Raw genomic sequence first — 18365 nt, 5'->3', positions numbered from 1 at the left:
ATAACAGTCTAATATCTGGCTGACAGTGTATAACAGTCTAATATCTGGGGGGCACTGTATGACAGTCTAATATCTGTGGGTACTGTATAACAGTCTAATATCAAGGACAGTGTATAACAGTCTAATATCTGGGGGACACTGTATAACATTCTAATATCTGGGGACACTGAATAACAGTCTAATATCTGGGGACACTTTATAACAGTCAAATATCTGGGACACTGTATAACAGTCTAATATCTGTGGGTACTGTATAACAGTCTAAAATCAAGGACAGTGTATAACAGTCTAATATCTGGGGGAAAGTGTATAACAGTCTAAAATCTGGGACACTGTATAACAGTCTACTATCTGGGACAGTGGATAACTTTCTAATATCTGGAGGACACTGTATAGCAGTCTGATATCTCGGGGACTGTGTATAACATTCTAATATCTGGGACACTGTATAACAGTCTAATATCTGGGGGTAGTGAATAACCTTCTAATATCTGGGGACACTGTATAACAGTCTAATATCTGGGGGTGCTGTATAACCTTCTAATATCTGGTGGCACTGTATAACAGTCTAATATCTGGGGGTACTGCATAACAGTCTAATATCTGGGGACACTGTATAACAGTCTAATATCTGGCTGACAGTGTATAACAGTCTAATATCTGGGTGCACTGTGTAACAGTCAAATATCTGGGTACACTGTTTAACATTCTAATATCTGGGACAGTGTATAACAGTCTAATATCTGGGACACATTTTAACAGTCTAATATCTGGGTGCACTGTATAACAATCTAAGATCTGGGACAGTGTATAACAGTCTAATATCTGGGACACTGTTTAACATTCTAATATCTGGGACAGTGTATAACAGTCGAATATCTGGGTCACATTTTAACAGTCTAATATCTGGGGGGCACTGTATAACCTTCTAATATCTGGTGGCACTGTATAACAGTCTAATATCTGGGGGTACTGCATAACAGTCTAATATCTGAGGACACTGTATAACAGTCTAATATCTGGGACACTGTATAACAGTCTAACAGCTGGGGGCACTGTATGACAGTCTAACATCTGGGGCCATGTATACAGCCTAATATCTGGGGGACAGTGTATAACATTCTAATATGAGGGAGCATTGTATAACAGTCTAATATCTGGGGGACACTGTATAACAGTCTAATATCTGGGACACTGTATAACAGTCTAATATCTGGGGGACACTGTTTAACAGTCCAATATCTGGGACGCATTTTAACAGTCTAATATCTGGGGGACACTGTATAACAGTCTAATATCTGGGACACTGTATAACAGTCTAATATCTGGGACAGTGTATAACAGTGTAATATCTGGGGGACACTATATAACAGTCTAATATCTGGCTGACAGTGTATAACAGTCTAATATCTGGGGTGCACTGTATAACAGTCTAATATTTGTAGTACTGTATAACAGTCTAATATCTGGGGGTACTGTGTAACAGCCTAATATCTGGGACAGTGTATAACAGTCTAATATCTGGGGGGCACTGTATGACAGTCTAATATCTGGGGGTACTGTATAACAGTCTAGTATCTGGGGGCAATGTGTAACAGTCTAATATCTGGGACACTGTATAACAGTCTAACAGCTGCAGCTATAGTATGACAGTCTAAGAGCTGAGACGCAGTAAAACAGTCTTACATCTCGGACACTGTATAACAGTCTAACATCTGGGGGACAGTGTATAACAGTCTAATATCTGGGGACTGTGTATAACAGTCTAATATCTGGCTGACAGTGTATAACAGTCTAATATCTGGGGGGCACTGTATAACAGTCTAATATCTGGGGGTACTGCATATCAGTCTAATATCTGAGGACACTGTATAACAGTCTAATATCTGGGACACTGTATAACAGTCGAACAGCTGGGGGCACTGTATGACAGTCTAACAACTGGAACCATGTATAACAGCCTAATATCTGGGGGACAGTGTATAATAGTCTAATACCTGGGACACTGTATAACATTCTAATATGAGGGGGCATTGTATAACAGTCTAATATCTGGGGGACACTGTATAACAGTCTAATATCTGGGACACTGTATAACAGTCTAATATCTGGGGGACAGTGTATAACAGTCTAATATCTGGGGACACTGTATAACAGTCTAATATATGGGACGCATTTTAACAGTCAAATATCTGGGGGACACTGTATAACTGTCTGATATCTGGGACAGTGTATAACAGTCTAATATCTGGGGGACACTGTATAACAGTCCAATATCTGGGACGCATTTTAACAGTCTAATATCTGGGGGACACTGTATAACAGTCTAATATCTGGGACAGTGTGTAACAGTGTAATATCTGGGGGACACTATATAACAGTCTAATATCTGGCTGACAGTGTATAACAGTCTAGTATCTGGGGGCAATGTGTAACAGTCTAATATCTGGGACACTGTATAACAGTCTAACAGCTGCAGCTATAGTATGACAGTCTAATAGCTGGGACGCTGTAAAACAGTCTTACATCAAGGACACTGTATAACAGTCTAACATCTGGGGGACAGTGTATAACAGTCTAATATCTGGGGACACGGTATAACAGTCTAATATCTGGGGACACTGAATAACAGTCTAATATCTGGGGACACTGTATAACAGTCAAATATCTGGGACACTGTATAACAATCTAATATCTGTGGGTACTGTATAACAGTCTAATATCTTGGTTACTGTATAACAGTCTAATATCTGGGACAGTGGATAACTTTCAAATATCTGGAGGACACTGTATAACAGTCTAATATCTCGGGGACTGTGTATAACATTCTAATATCTGGGGACACTGTATAACAGTCTAATATCTGGGGGTACTGCATAACAGTCTAATATCTGGGGACACTGTATAACAGTCTAATATCTGGCTGACAGTGTATAACTGTCTAATATCTGGGGACACTGTATAACAGTCTAATATCTGGGGGACACTGTATAACAGTCTAATAGCTGGGGGGCACTGTATAACAGTCTAATATCTGGGACACTGTATAACAGTCTAATGTCTGGGGGGCACTGTATAACAGTCTAATATCTGGGACACTGTATAACAGTCTAATATCTGGGACACTGTTTAACAGTCTAATATCTGGGGGACACGGTATAACAGTCTAATATCTGGGGGACACTGTATAACAGTCTAATATCTGGGACACTGTATAACAGTCTAATATCTGGGGGGCACTGTATAACAGTCTAATATCTGGTGGCACTGTATAACAGTCTAATATCTGGGACACTGTATAACAGTCTAATATCTGGGAAACTGTATAACAGTCTAATATCTGGGGACACTGCATAACAGTCTAATATCTGGCTGACAGTGTATAACTGTCTAATATCTGGGGACACTGTATAACAGTCTAATATCTGGGGGTACTGCATAACAGTCTAATATCTGGGGACACTGTATAACAGTCTAATATCTGGCTGACAGTGTATAACAGTCTAATATCTGGGGACACTGTATAACAGTCTAATATCTGGGGGACAGTGCATAATAGTCTAATATCTGGGAGACACTGTATAACAGTTTAATATCTGGGGACACTGTATAACAGTCTAATATCTGTGGTGCTGTATAACAGTCCAATATCTGGGGGTACTGTATTACAGTCTAGTACCTGGGGGCAATGTGTAACAGTCTAATATCTGGGACACTGTATAACAGTCTAACAGCTGCAGCTATAGTATGACAGTCTAATAGCTGGGATGCTGTAAAACTGTCTTACATCTCGGACACTGTATAACAGTCTAACATCTGGGGGACAGTGTATAACAGTCTAATATCTGGGGACACTGTATAACAGTCTAATATCTGGGGACACTGAATAACAGTCTAATATCTGGGGACACTGTATAACAGTCAAATATCTGGGACACTGTATAACAGTCTAATATCTGTGGGTACTGTATAACAGTCTAATATCTGGGACAGTGTATAACAGTCTAATATCTGGGCCACTGTATAACAGTCTAATAACTGGGGGAAAGTGTATAACAGTCTAACATCTTGGTTACTGTATAACAGTCTAATATCTGGGACAGAGGATAACTTTCTAATATCTGGAGGACACTGTATAGCAGTCTGATATCTGGGGGACTGTGTATAACATTCTAATATCTGGGACAGTGTATAACAGTCTAATATCTGGGGGTACTGTATAACAGTCTAATATCTGGGGGACACTGTATAACATTCTAATATCTGGCTGACAGTGTATAACAGTCTAATATCTGGGGACACTGTATAACAGTCTAATATCTGGGGGACAGTGTATAACAGTCAAATATCTGGGACACTGTTTAGCATTCTAATATCTGGGACAGTGTATAACAGTCTAATATCTGGGGGTACTGTATAACAGTCTAATATCTGGGGAACACTGTATAACAGTCTAATATCTGGCTGACAGTGTATAACAGTCTAATATCTGGGGACACTGTATAACAGTCTAATATCTGGGGGACAGTGTATAACAGTCTAATATCTCGGACTCTGTGTAACAGTCTAATATCTGGGGACAGTGTATAACAATCTAATATCTGGGGGACACTGCATAACAGTCTAATATCTGGGACAGTGTATAACAGTCCAATAGCTGGGACACTGTATAACAGTCTAATATCTGGGGACACTGTATAACAGTCTAATATCTGCGACACTGTGTAACAGTCTAATATCTGGGACTCTGTACAACAGTCTAACATCTGGGGACACTGTATAACAGTCTAATACCTGGGGGACACTGTATAACAGTCTAATATCTGGGGACATGTATAACAGTCTAATATCTGTGGTGCTGTATAACAGTTTAATATCTGGGGGACACTGTATAACAGTCTAGTATCTGGGGGCACTGTGTAACTGTCTAATATCTAGGACACTGTATAATATTCTAACAGCTGCAGCTATGGTATGACATTCTAATATCTGGAACACTGTATAACAGTCTAATATCTGGGGGTACTGTATACCCTTCTAATATCTGGTGGCACTGTATAACAGTCTAATATCGGGGGGTACTGCATAACAGTCTAATATCTGGGGACAGTGTATAATAGTCTAATATCTGGGGGCACTGTAGAACAGTCTAATATCTGGGACACTGTATAACAGTCTAATATCTGGGCGTGTTTTATAACAGACTAATACCTGGGACACTGTATAACATTCTAATATCTGGGACAGTGTATAACAGTCAAATATCTGTGGGCACTGTATTACAGTCTAATATCTCGGGGCACTGTATAACAGTCTAATATCTGGGACACTGTATAACAGTCTAATATCTGTGGGTACTGTATAACAGTCTAATATCAAGGACAGTGTATAACAGTCTAATATCTGGGCCACTGTATAACAGTCTAATATCTGGGGGAAAGTGTATAACAGTCTAACATCTTGGTTACTGTATAACAGTCTAATATCTGGGACAGAGGATAACTTTCTAATATCTGGAGGACACTGTATAGCAGTCTGATATCTGGGGGACTGTGTATAACATTCTAATATCTGGGACAGTGTATAACAGTCTAATATCTGGGGGTACTGTATAACAGTGTAATATCTGGGGTACACTGTATAACAGTCTAATATCTGGCTGACAGTGTATAACAGTCTAATATCTGGGGACACTGTATAACAGTCTAATATCTGGGGGACAGTGTATAACAGTCTAATATCTGGGACACTGTATAACAGTCTAATATCTGGGGGTACTGCATAACAGTCTAATATCTGGGGACACTGTATAACAGTCTAATATCTGGCTGACAGTGTATAACAGTCTAATATCTGGGGACACTGTATAACAATCTAACAGCTGGGACAGTGTATAACAATCTAACAGCGGGGGCACTGTATAACAATCTAACAGCTGGGACAGTGTAAAACAATCTAACAGCTGGGGACAGTGTATAACAATCTAACAGCTGGGGCAGTGTATAACAATCTAACAGCTGGGACAGTGTATAACAATCTAACAGCTGGGGACAGTGTATAACAATCTAACAGCTGGGACACTGTATAACAATCTAACAGCTGGGACACTGTATAACAATCTAACAGCTGGGTCAATGTATGACAATCTAACAGCTGGGGCACTGTATAACAATCTAACAGCTGGGACACTGTGTAACAATCTAACAGCTGGGACGGTGTATAACAATCTAACAGCTGGGACAGTGCATGACAATCTAACAGCTGGGGCACTGCATAACAATCTAACAGCTGGGACAGTGTACAACAATCTAACAGCTGGGACACTGTGTAACAATCTAACAGCTGGGGCAGTGTATGACAATCTAACAGCTGGGACAGTGTACAACAATCTAACAGCTGGGGCACTGTATAACAATCTAACAGCTGGGACTGTGTATAACAATCTAACAGCTGGGACAGTGTATAACAATCTAACAGCTGGGACAATGTATGACAGTCTAACAGCTGGGGCACTGTATAACAATCTAACAGCTGGGACTGTGTATAACAATCTAACAGTTGGGACAGTGTATAACAATCTAACAGCTGGGACTGTGTATAACAATCTAACAGTTGGGAAACTGTGTAACAATCTAACAGTTGGGACACTGTATAACAATCTAACAGCTGGGGCAGTGTATAACAATCTAACAGCTTGGACAATGTGTAACAATCTAACAGCTGGGACACTGCGTAACAATCTAACAGCTGGGACAGTGCATAACAATCTAACAGCTGGGGACAGTGTATAACAATCTAACAGCTGGGACACTGTATAACAATCTAACAGCTGGGGCACTGTATAACAATGTAACAGCTGGGGCACTGTATAACAATCTAACAGCTGGGGCAGTGTATAACAATCTAACAGATTGGGACAGTGTATAACAATCTAACAGCTGGGACAGTGTATAACAATCTAACAGCTGGGACACTGTGTAACAATCTAACAGCTGGGACAGTGTATAACAATCTAACAGCTGGGGCAGAGTATAACAATCTAACAGCTTGGGCAGTGTATAACAATCTAACAGCTGGGACACTGTATAACAATCTAACAGCTGGGGCACTGCATACCAATGTTACAGCTGGGGTAGTGCATAACAATCTAACAGCTGGGGCAGTGTATAACAATCTAACAGCTGGGGACAGTGTATAACAATCTAACAGCTGGGACGCTGTGTAACAATCTAACAGCTGGGGCACTGTATAACAATCTAACAGCTGGGACAGTGTATAACAATCTAACAGCTGGGGCAAGGTATAACAATCTAACAGCTGGGGCAGTGCATAACAATCTAACAGCTGGGGCAGTGTAGAACAATCTAACAGCTGGGACACTGTATAACCATCTAACAGCTGGGGACAGTGTATAACAATCTAACAGCTGGGGGCAGTGTATAACAATCTAACAGCTGGGACACTGTATAACAATCTAACAGCTGGGACAGTGTATAACAAGCTAACAGCTGGGACAGTGTAAAACAATCTAACAGCTGGGACACTGTGTAACAATCTAACAGCTGGGACAGTGTATAACAATCTAACAGCTGGGGCAGTGTATAACAATCTAACAGCTGGGACAGTGTATAACAATCTAACTGCGGGGGCAGTGTATAACAATCTAACAGCTGGGACAGTGTAAAACAATCTAACAGCTGGGGACAGTGTATAACAATCTAACAGCTGGGACAGTGTATAACAATCTAACAGCTGGGGACAGTGTATAACAATCTAACAGCTGGGACACTGTATAACAATCTAACAGCTGGGACACTGTATAACAATCTAACAGCTGGGACAGTGTAAAACAATCTAACAGCTGGGACACTGTGTAACAATCTAACAGCTGGGGCAGTGTATAACAATCTAACAGCTGGGGCAGTGTATAACAATCTAACAGCTGGGGCACTGGATAACAATCTAACAGCTGGGACAGTGTATAACAATCTAACAGCTGGGGCAGTGTTTAACAACCCATCAGCTGGGACAGTGTATAACAATCTAACAGCTGGGGCAGTGTTTAACAACCCATCAGCTGGGACAGTGTATAACAATCTAACAGCTGGGGCAGTGTATAACAATCTAACAGCTGGGGCAGTGCATAGCAATCTAACAGCTGAGACAGTGTATAACAATCTAACAGCTGGGGACACTGTATAACAATCTAACAGCAGGGACAGTGTATAACAATCTAACAGCTGGGGCAGTGTTTAACAACCAATCAGCTGGGACAGTGTATAACAATCTAACAGCTGGGACGATGTATAACAATCTAACAGCTGGGACACTGTATGACAATCTAACAGCTGGGGCACTGTATAACAATCTAACAGCTGGGACAGTGTATGACAATCTAACAGCTGGGGAAGTGTATGACAATCTAATAGCTGGGACACTGTATAACAATCTAACAGCTGGGTCAATGTATGACAATCTAACAGCTGGGGCACTGTATAACAATCTAACAGCTGGGACAGTGTGTAACAATCTAACAGTTGGGACACTGTGTAACAATCTAACAGCTGGGGCACTGTATACCAATCTAACAGCTGGGACACTGTATAACAATCTAACAGCTGGGGCACTGCATAACAATCTAACAGCTGGGACACTGTGTAACAATCTAACAGCTGGGACGGTGTATAACAATCTAACAGCTGGGATAGTGCATGACAATCTAACAGCTGGGGCACTGCATAACAATCTAACAGCTGGGACAGTGTACAACAATCTAACAGCTGGGACACTGTGTAACAATCTAACAGCTGGGGCAGTGTATGACAATCTAACAGCTGGGGCACTGTATAACAATCTAACAGCTGGGACACTGTATAACAATCTAACAGCTGGGACAGTGTACAACAATCTAACAGCTGGGACACTGTGTAACAATCTAACAGCTGGGACAATGTATGACAGTCTAACAGCTGGGGCACTGTATAACAATCTAACAGCTGGGACTGTGTATAACAATCTAACAGCTGGGACAATGTATGACAGTCTAACAGCTGGGGCACTGTATAACAATCTAACAGCTGGGACTGTGTATAACAATCTAACAGTTGGGACAGTGTATAACAATCTAACAGCTGGGACTGTGTATAACAATCTAACAGTTGGGAAACTGTGTAACAATCTAACAGTTGGGACACTGTATAACAATCTAACAGCTGGGACACGGTGTAACAATCTAACAGCTGGGACACTGTGTAACAATCTAACAGCTGGGACACTGCGTAACAATCTAACAGCTGGGACAGTGCATAACAATCTAAGAGCTGGGGACAGTGTATAACAATCTAACAGCTGGGACACTGTATAACAATCTAACAGCTGGGGCACTGTATAACAATGTAACAGCTGGGGCACTGTATAACAATCTAACAGCTGGGGCAGTGTATAACAATCTAACAGATTGGGACAGTGTATAACAATCTAACAGCTGGGACAGTGTATAACAATCTAACAGCTGGGACACTGTGTAACAATCTAACAGCTGGGACAGTGTATAACAATCTAACAGCTGGGGCAGAGTATAACAATCTAACAGCTTGGGCAGTGTATAACAATCTAACAGCTGGGACACTGTATAACAATCTAACAGCTGGGGCACTGCATACCAATGTTACAGCTGGGGTAGTGCATGACAATCTAACAGCTGGGGCAGTGTATAACAATCTAACAGCTGGGGACAGTGTATGACAATCTAACAGCTGGGGCACTGCATAACTATCTAACCGCTGGGGACACTATATAACAATCTAACAGCTGGGGCAGTGTATAACAATCTAACAGCTGGGACAGTGTATAACAATCTAACGTCTGGGGACACTGTATAACAATCTAACAGCTGGGGCAGTGTATAACAATCTAACAGCTGGGACAGTGTATAACAATCTAACAGCTGGGGACAGTGGATAACAATGTAACAACTGGGGCAGTGTATAACAATCTAACAGCTGGGACAGAGTATAACAATCTAACAGCTGGGACACTGTGAAACAATCTAACAGCTGGGGCACTGCATAACAATCTAACAGCTGGGACACTGTGTAACAATCTAACAGCTGGGACAGTGTATACCAATCTAATATCTGGTGGTACTGTATAACAGACTAATATCTGGGGACACTGTATAACAGTCTAATATCTGGGTGACAGTGCGTAACAGTCTGTTATCTAGGACACTGTATAACAGTCCAATATCTGGGGGCACTGTTTAACAGTCTAATATCTGGGGGACAGTGTATAACAGTCTAATATTTGGGACGCTGAATAACAGTCTAATATCTGGGGGACACTGTATAACCATCTAACAGCTGGGACACTGTATAACAATCTAACAGCTGGGGCAGTGTATAACAATCTAAGAGCTGGGACGCTGTATGACAATCTAACTGCTGGGGCAGTGTATAACAATCTAACAGCTGGGGACAGTGTATAACAATCTAACAGCTGGGACACTGTATGACAATCTAACAGTTGGGGCAGTGTATCACAATCTGACAGCTTGGACACTGTATAACAACCTAACAGCTGGGACAGTGTATGACAATCTAACAGCTGGGACAGTGTATAACAGTCTAACAGCTGGGGCACTGTATAACAATCTAACAGCTGGGGCACTGCATACCAATGTTACAGCTGGGGTAGTGCATAACAATCTAACAGCTGGGGCAGTGTATAACAATCTAACAGCTGGGGACAGTGTATGACAATCTAACAGCTGGGGCACTGCACAACTATCTAACAGCTGGGGACACTATATAACAATCTAACTGCTGGGGCAGTGTATAACAATCTAACAGCTGGGACAGTGTATAACAATCTAACGTCTGGAGACACTGTATAACAATCTAACAGCTGGGAACAGTGTATAACAATGTAACAACTGGGGCAGTGTATAACAATCTAACAGCTGGGACAGAGTATAACAATCTAACAGCTGGGACAGAGTATAACAATCTAACAGCTGGGACACTGTGAAACAATCTAACAGCTGGGGCACTGCATAACAATCTAACAGCTGGGACACTGTGTAACAATCTAACAGCTGGGACAGTGTATACCAATCTAATATCTGGTGGTACTGTATAACAGACTAATATCTGGGGACACTGTATAACAGTCTAATATCTGGGTGACAGTGCGTAACAGTCTGATATCTAGGACACTGCATAACAGTCCAATATCTGGGGGCACTGTTTAACAGTCTAATATCTGGGGGACAGTGTATAACAGTCTAATATTTGGGACGCTGAATAACAGTCTAATATCTGGGGGACACTGTATAACCATCTAACAGCTGGGACACTGTATAACAATCTAACAGCTGGGGCAGTGTATAACAATCTAAGAGCTGGGACGCTGTATGACAATCTAACTGCTGGGGCAGTGTATAACAATCTAACAGCTGGGGACAGTGTATAACAATCTAACAGCTGGGACACTGTATGACAATCTAACAGTTGGGGCAGTGTATCACAATCTGACAGCTTGGACACTGTATAACAACCTAACAGCTGGGACAGTGTATGACAATCTAACAGCTGGGACAGTGTATAACAGTCTAACAGCTGGGGCACTGTATAATAATCTAACAGCTGGGACACTGTATAACAATCTAACAGCTGGGACAGTGTATAACAATCTAACAGCTGGGACACTGTATGACAATCTAACAGCTGGGGCACTGCATAACAATCTATCAGCTGGGGATGGTGTATACCAATCTAACAGCTGGGACACTGAATAACAATCTAACAGCTGGGACAGTGTATAAAAATCTAACAGCTGGGACAGTGTATAACAGTCTAACAGCTGGGACAGTGTATAACAATCTAACAGCTGGGGCACTGTTTAACAATCTAACAGCTGGGACACTCTATAACAATCTAACAGCTGGGACACTGTATAAGAGTGTAACAGCTGGGACACTGTACAACAATCTAACCGTTGGGGCACTCTATAACAATCTAACTGCTGGGACAGTGTATACCAATCTAATATCTGGGGGTACTGTATAACATTCTAATATCTGGTGAAACTGCATAACAGTCTAATATCTGGAACAGTGTATAACAGACTAATATCTTGGGGACACTGTATAGCAGTTTAGTATCTGGGACACATTTTAACAGTCTAATATCTGGGGGACAGTGTATAACAGTCTAATATCTGGGGGAAAATGTACAACAGTCTAATATCAGGGTGACAGCGCGTACCAGTCTGATATCTGGGACACTGTATAACAGCCCAATATCTGGGGGCACTGTATAACAGTCTAATATCTGGGGGAAAGTGTATAACAGTCTAATATTTGGGACACTGTATAACATTCTAATATCTGGGACGCTGAATAACAGTCTAATATCTGGGGGACACTGTATAACCATCTAACAGCTGGGACACTGTATAACAATCTAACAGCTGGGGCAGTATATAACAATCTAAGAGCTGGGACACTGTATAAAAATCTAATAGCTGGGGCAGTGTATCACAATCTAACAGCTGGGGCACTGTATAACAATCTAACAGCTGGGGCAGTGTATAACAATCTAACAGCTGGGACAGTGTATGACAATCTAACATCTGGGGCAGTGTATAACAATCTAACAGATGGGACACTGTATGACAATCTAACAGCTGGGGCAGTGTATAACAATCTAACAGCTGGGACAGTGTATGACAATCTAACAGCTGGGACAGTGTATCACAATCTAACAGCTGGGGCACTGTATAACAATGTAACAGCTGGGGCAGTGTATAACAATCTAACAGCTGGGACACTGTATGACAATCTAACAGCTGGGGCAGTGTATAACAATCTAACAGGTGGGGCAGTGTATAACAATCTAACAGCTGGGGCAGTGTATAACAATCTAACAGCTGGGACACTGTATAACAATCTAACAGCTGGGACAGTGTATAACAATCTAACAGCTGGGGCAGTGTATAACAATCTAACAGCTGGGACAGTGTATAACGTTCCAACAGCTGGGACACTGTATAACAATCTAACAGCTGGGACAGTGTATAACAATCTAACAGCTGGGACACTGTATAACAACCTAACAGCTGGGACAGGGTATGACAATCTAACAGCTGGGACAGTGTATAACAATCTAACAGCTGGGACACTGTATAACAACCTAACAGCTGGGACAGGGTATGACAATCTAACAGCTGGGACAGTGTATAACAATCTAACAGCTGGGACACTGTATAACAATCTAACAGCTGGGACAGTGTATAACGTTCCAACAGCTGGGACACTGTATAACAATCTAACAGCTGGGACAGTGTATAACAATCTAACAGCTGGGACACTGTATAACAACCTAACAGCTGGGACAGGGTATGACAATCTAACAGCTGGGACAGTGTATAACAATCTAACAGCTGGGGCAGTGTATAACAATCTAACAGCTGGGACAGTGTATAACAATCTAACAGCTGGGGCAGTGTATAACAATCTAACAGCTGGGACAGTGTATGACAATCTAACATCTGGGGCAGTGTATAACAATCTAACAGATGGGACACTGCATGACAATCTAACAGCTGGGACAGTGTATAACAATCTAACAGCTGGGACACTGTATGACAATCTAACAGCTGGGGCAGTGTATAACAATCTAACAGCTGGGACAGTGTATCACAATCTAACAGCTGGGGCACTGTATAACAATGTAACAGCTGGGGCAGTGTATAACAATCTAACAGCTGGGACACTGTATGACAATCTAACAGCTGGGGCAGTGTATAACAATCTAACAGCTGGGGCAGTGTATAACAATCTAACAGCTGGGACACTGTATAACAATCTAACAGCTGGGGCAGTGTATAACAATCTAACAGCTGGGACACTGTATGACAATCTAACAGCTGGGGCAGTGTATAACAATCTAACAGCTGGGACACTGTATAACAATCTAACAGCTGGGGCAGTGTATAACAATCTAACAGCTGGGACAGTGTATAACAATCTAACAGCTGGGGCACTGTATAACAATCTAACAGCTGGGACAGTGTATAACAATCTAACAGCTGGGGCAGTGTATAACAATCTAACAGCTGGGACACTGTATAACAACCTAACAGCTGGGACACGGTATGACAATCTAACAGCTGGGACAGTGTATAACAATGTAACAGCTGGGACAGTGTATAACAATCTAACAGCTGGGGCACTGCAAAACAATCTAACAGCTGGGACATTGTATAACAATCTAACAGCTGGGACAGTGTATAACAATCTAACAGCTGGGACAGTGTATAACAATCTAACAGCTGGGACAGCGTATAACAATCTAAAAGCTGGGGACAGTGTATAACAATGTAACAGCTGGGACAGTGTATAACAATCTAACAGCCGGGACAGCGTATAACAATCTAACAGCTGGGACAGCGTATAACAATCTAAAAGCTGGGGACAGTGTATAACAATGTAACAGCTGGGACAGTGTATAACAATCTAACAGCTGGGGACAGTGTATAACAATCTAACAGCTGGGACAGTGTAAAACAATCTAACAGCTGGGACAGTGTATAACAATCTAACAGCTGGGGACAGTGTATAACAATCTAACAGCTGGGACAGTGTAAAACAATCTATCAGCTGGGGACAGTGTATAACAATGTAACAGCTGGGGACAGTGTCTAACAATCTAACAGCTGGGACAGTGTATAACAATCTAACAGCTGGGGCACTGCATAACAATCTAACAGCTGGGACACTGTATAACAATCTAACAGATGGGACAGGGTATGACAATCTAACAGCTGGGGCAGTGTATAACAATCTAACAGCTGGGACAGTGTAAAACAATCGAACAGCTGGGACACTGTATAACAATCTAACAGCTGGGACAGTGCATAACAATCTAACAGCTGGGGCACTGTATAACAAGCTAACAGTTGGGGACAGTGTATAACAATCTAACAGCTGGGACATTGTATAACAATCTAACAGCTGGGACAGTGCATAACAATCTAACAGCTGGGGCACTGTATAACAATCTAACAGCTGGGACAGTGTATAACAATCTAACAGCTGGGGGCAGTGTATAACAATCTAACAGCTGGGACATTGTATAACAATCTAACAGCTGGGACAGTGTATAACAATCTAACAGCTGGGACAGTGTATAACAATCTAACAGCTGGGGGGCAGTGTATAACAATCTAACAGCTGGGACAGTGAATAACAATCTAACAGCTGGGACATTGTATAACAATCTAACAGCTGGGACAGTGTATAACAATCTAACAGCTGGGGGGCAGTGTATAACAATCTAACAGCTGGGACAGTGAATAACAATCTAACAGCTGGGACATTGTATAACAATCTAACAGCTGGGGCACTGTATAACAATCTAACAGCTGGGGGCAGTTTATAACAATCTAACAGCTGGGGCAGTGTATAACAATCTAACAGCTGGGATTGTGTATAACAATCTAACAGCTGGGGCAGTGTATAACAATCTAACAGCTGGGGGCAGTGTATAACAATCTAACAGCTGGGACTGTGTATAACAATCTAACAGCTGGGGCACTGTATAACAATCTAACAGCTGGGGCAGTGTATAACAATCTAACAGCTGGGACAGTGTATAACAATCTAACAGCTGGGGCAGTGTATAACAATCTAACAGCTTGGGCAGTGTAAACCAATCTAACAGCTGGGACACTGCATAACAATCTAACAGCTGGGACGCTGTATGAAAGTCTAACAGCTGGGGCAGTGTATAAAAATCTAACAGCTGGGACAGGGTATGACAATCTAACAGCTGGGACAGTGTATAACAATCTAACAGCTGGGACAGTGTATAACAATCTAACAGCTGGGACACTGTATAACAACCTAACAGCTGGGACAGGGTATGACAATCTAACAGCTGGGACAGTGTATAACAATCAAACAGCTGTGACACTGTATAACAATCTAACAGCTGGGACAGTGTATAACAATCTAACAGCTGGGACACTGTATAACAATCTAACAGCTGGGACAGTGTATGACCATCTAACAGCTGGGGCAGTGTATCACAATCTAACAGCTGGGACACTGTATGACAATCTAACAGCTGGGACAGTGTATAACAATCTAACAGCTGGGACACTGTATGACAATCTAACAGCTGGGGCACTGTATAACAATCTAACAGCTGGGACACTGTATGACAATCTAACAGCTGGGGACTGCATAACAATCTAACAGCTGGGACAGTGTATAACGTTCCAACAGCTGGGACACTGTATAACAATCTAACAGCTGGGACAGTGTATAACAATCTAACTGCTGGGACACTGTATAACAACCTAACAGCTGGGACAGGGTATGACAATCTAACAGCTGGGGCAGTGTATAACAATCTAACAGCTGGGACAGTGTATGACAATCTAACAGCTGGGACAGTGTATAACAATCTAACAGCTGGGACAGTGTATGACAATCTAACATCTGGGGCAGTGTATAACAATCTAACAGATGGGACACTGTATGACAATCTAACAGCTGGGACAGTGTATAACAATCTAACAGCTGGGACACTGTATGACAATCTAACAGCTGGGGCAGTGTATAACAATCTAACAGCTGGGACAGTGTATGACAATCTAACAGCTGGGACAGTGTATCACAATCTAACAGCTGGGGCACTGTATAACAATGTAACAGCTGGGGCAGTGCATAACAATCTAACAGCTGGGACACTGTATGACAATCTAACAGCTGGGGCAGTGTATAACAATCTAACAGCTGGGACACTGTATAACAATCTAACAGCTGGGGCAGTGTATAACAATCTAACAGCTGGGACAGTGTATAACAATCTAACAGGTGGGACACTGTATTACAATCTAACAGCTGGGACAGTGTATAACAATCTAACAGCTGGGGCAGTGTATAACAATCCAACAGCTGGGACACTGTATAACGTTCCAACAGCTGGGACACTGTATAACAATCTAACAGCTGGGACACTGTATAACAACCTAACAGCTGGGACAGGGTATGACAATCTAACAGCTGGGACAGTGTATAACAATCTAACAGCTGGGGCAGTGTATAACAATCTAACAGCTGGGACACTGTATAACAACCTAACAGCTGGGACAGGGTATGACAATCTAACAGCTGGGACAGTGTATAACAATGTAACAGCTGGGACAGTGTATAACAATCTAACAGCTGGGGCACTGCAAAACAATCTAACAGCTGGGACAATGTATAACAATCTAACAGCTGGGGACAGTGTATAACAATCTAACAGCTGGGACAGCGTATAACAATCTAACAGCTGGGGACAGTGTATAACAATGTAACAGCTGGGACAGTGTATAACAATTTAACAGCTGGGGACAGTGTATAACAATCTAACAGCTGGGACAGTGTAAAACAATCTAACAGCTGGGGACAGTGTATAACAATGTAACAGCTGGGACAGTGTATAACAATCTAACAGCTGGGGACAGTGTATATCAATCTAACAGCTGGGACAGTGTATAACAATCTAACAGCTGGGGCACTGCATAACAATCTAACAGCTGGGACACTGTATAACAATCTAACAGCTGGGACAGTGTAAAACAATCTAACAGCTGGGACACTGTATAACAATCTAACAGCTGGGACAGTGCATAACAATCTAACAGCTGGGGCACTGTATAACAAGCTAACAGTTGGGGACAGTGTATAACAATCTAACAGCTGGGGCACTGGATAACAATCTAACAGCTGGGACAGTGCATAACAATCTAACAGCTGGGGAACTGTATAACAATCTAACAGCTGGGACATTGTATAACAATCTAACAGCTGGGCAGTGTATAACAATCTAACAGCTGGGACACTGTATAACAATCTAACAGCTGGGACAGTGTATAACAATCTAACAGATGGGGGCAGTGTATAACAATCTAACAGCTGGGACATTGTATAACAATCTAACAGCTGGGACAGTGCATAACAATCTAACAGCTGGGACAGTGTATAACAATCTAACAGCTGGGGCACTGTATAACAATCTAACAGCTGGGACAGTGTATAACAATCTAACAGCTGGGGGGCAGTGTATAACAATCTAACAGCTGGGACAGTGAATAACAATCTAACAGCTGGGACATTGCATAACAATCTAACAGCTGGGGCACTGTATAACAATCTAACAGCTGGGGGCAGTGTGTAACAATCTAACAGCTGGGGCAGTGTATAACAATCTAACAGCTGGGACTGTGTATAACAATCTAACAGCTGGGGCAGTGTATAACAATCTAACAGCTGGGGGCAGTGTATAACAATCTAACAGCTGGGGCACTGT

This window comes from Hemiscyllium ocellatum, chromosome 38, assembly GCF_020745735.1.
Source record: "Hemiscyllium ocellatum isolate sHemOce1 chromosome 38, sHemOce1.pat.X.cur, whole genome shotgun sequence".
Classification (NCBI taxonomy): domain Eukaryota; kingdom Metazoa; phylum Chordata; class Chondrichthyes; order Orectolobiformes; family Hemiscylliidae; genus Hemiscyllium; species Hemiscyllium ocellatum.
Note: the sequence above shows the minus strand (reverse complement) of the source record.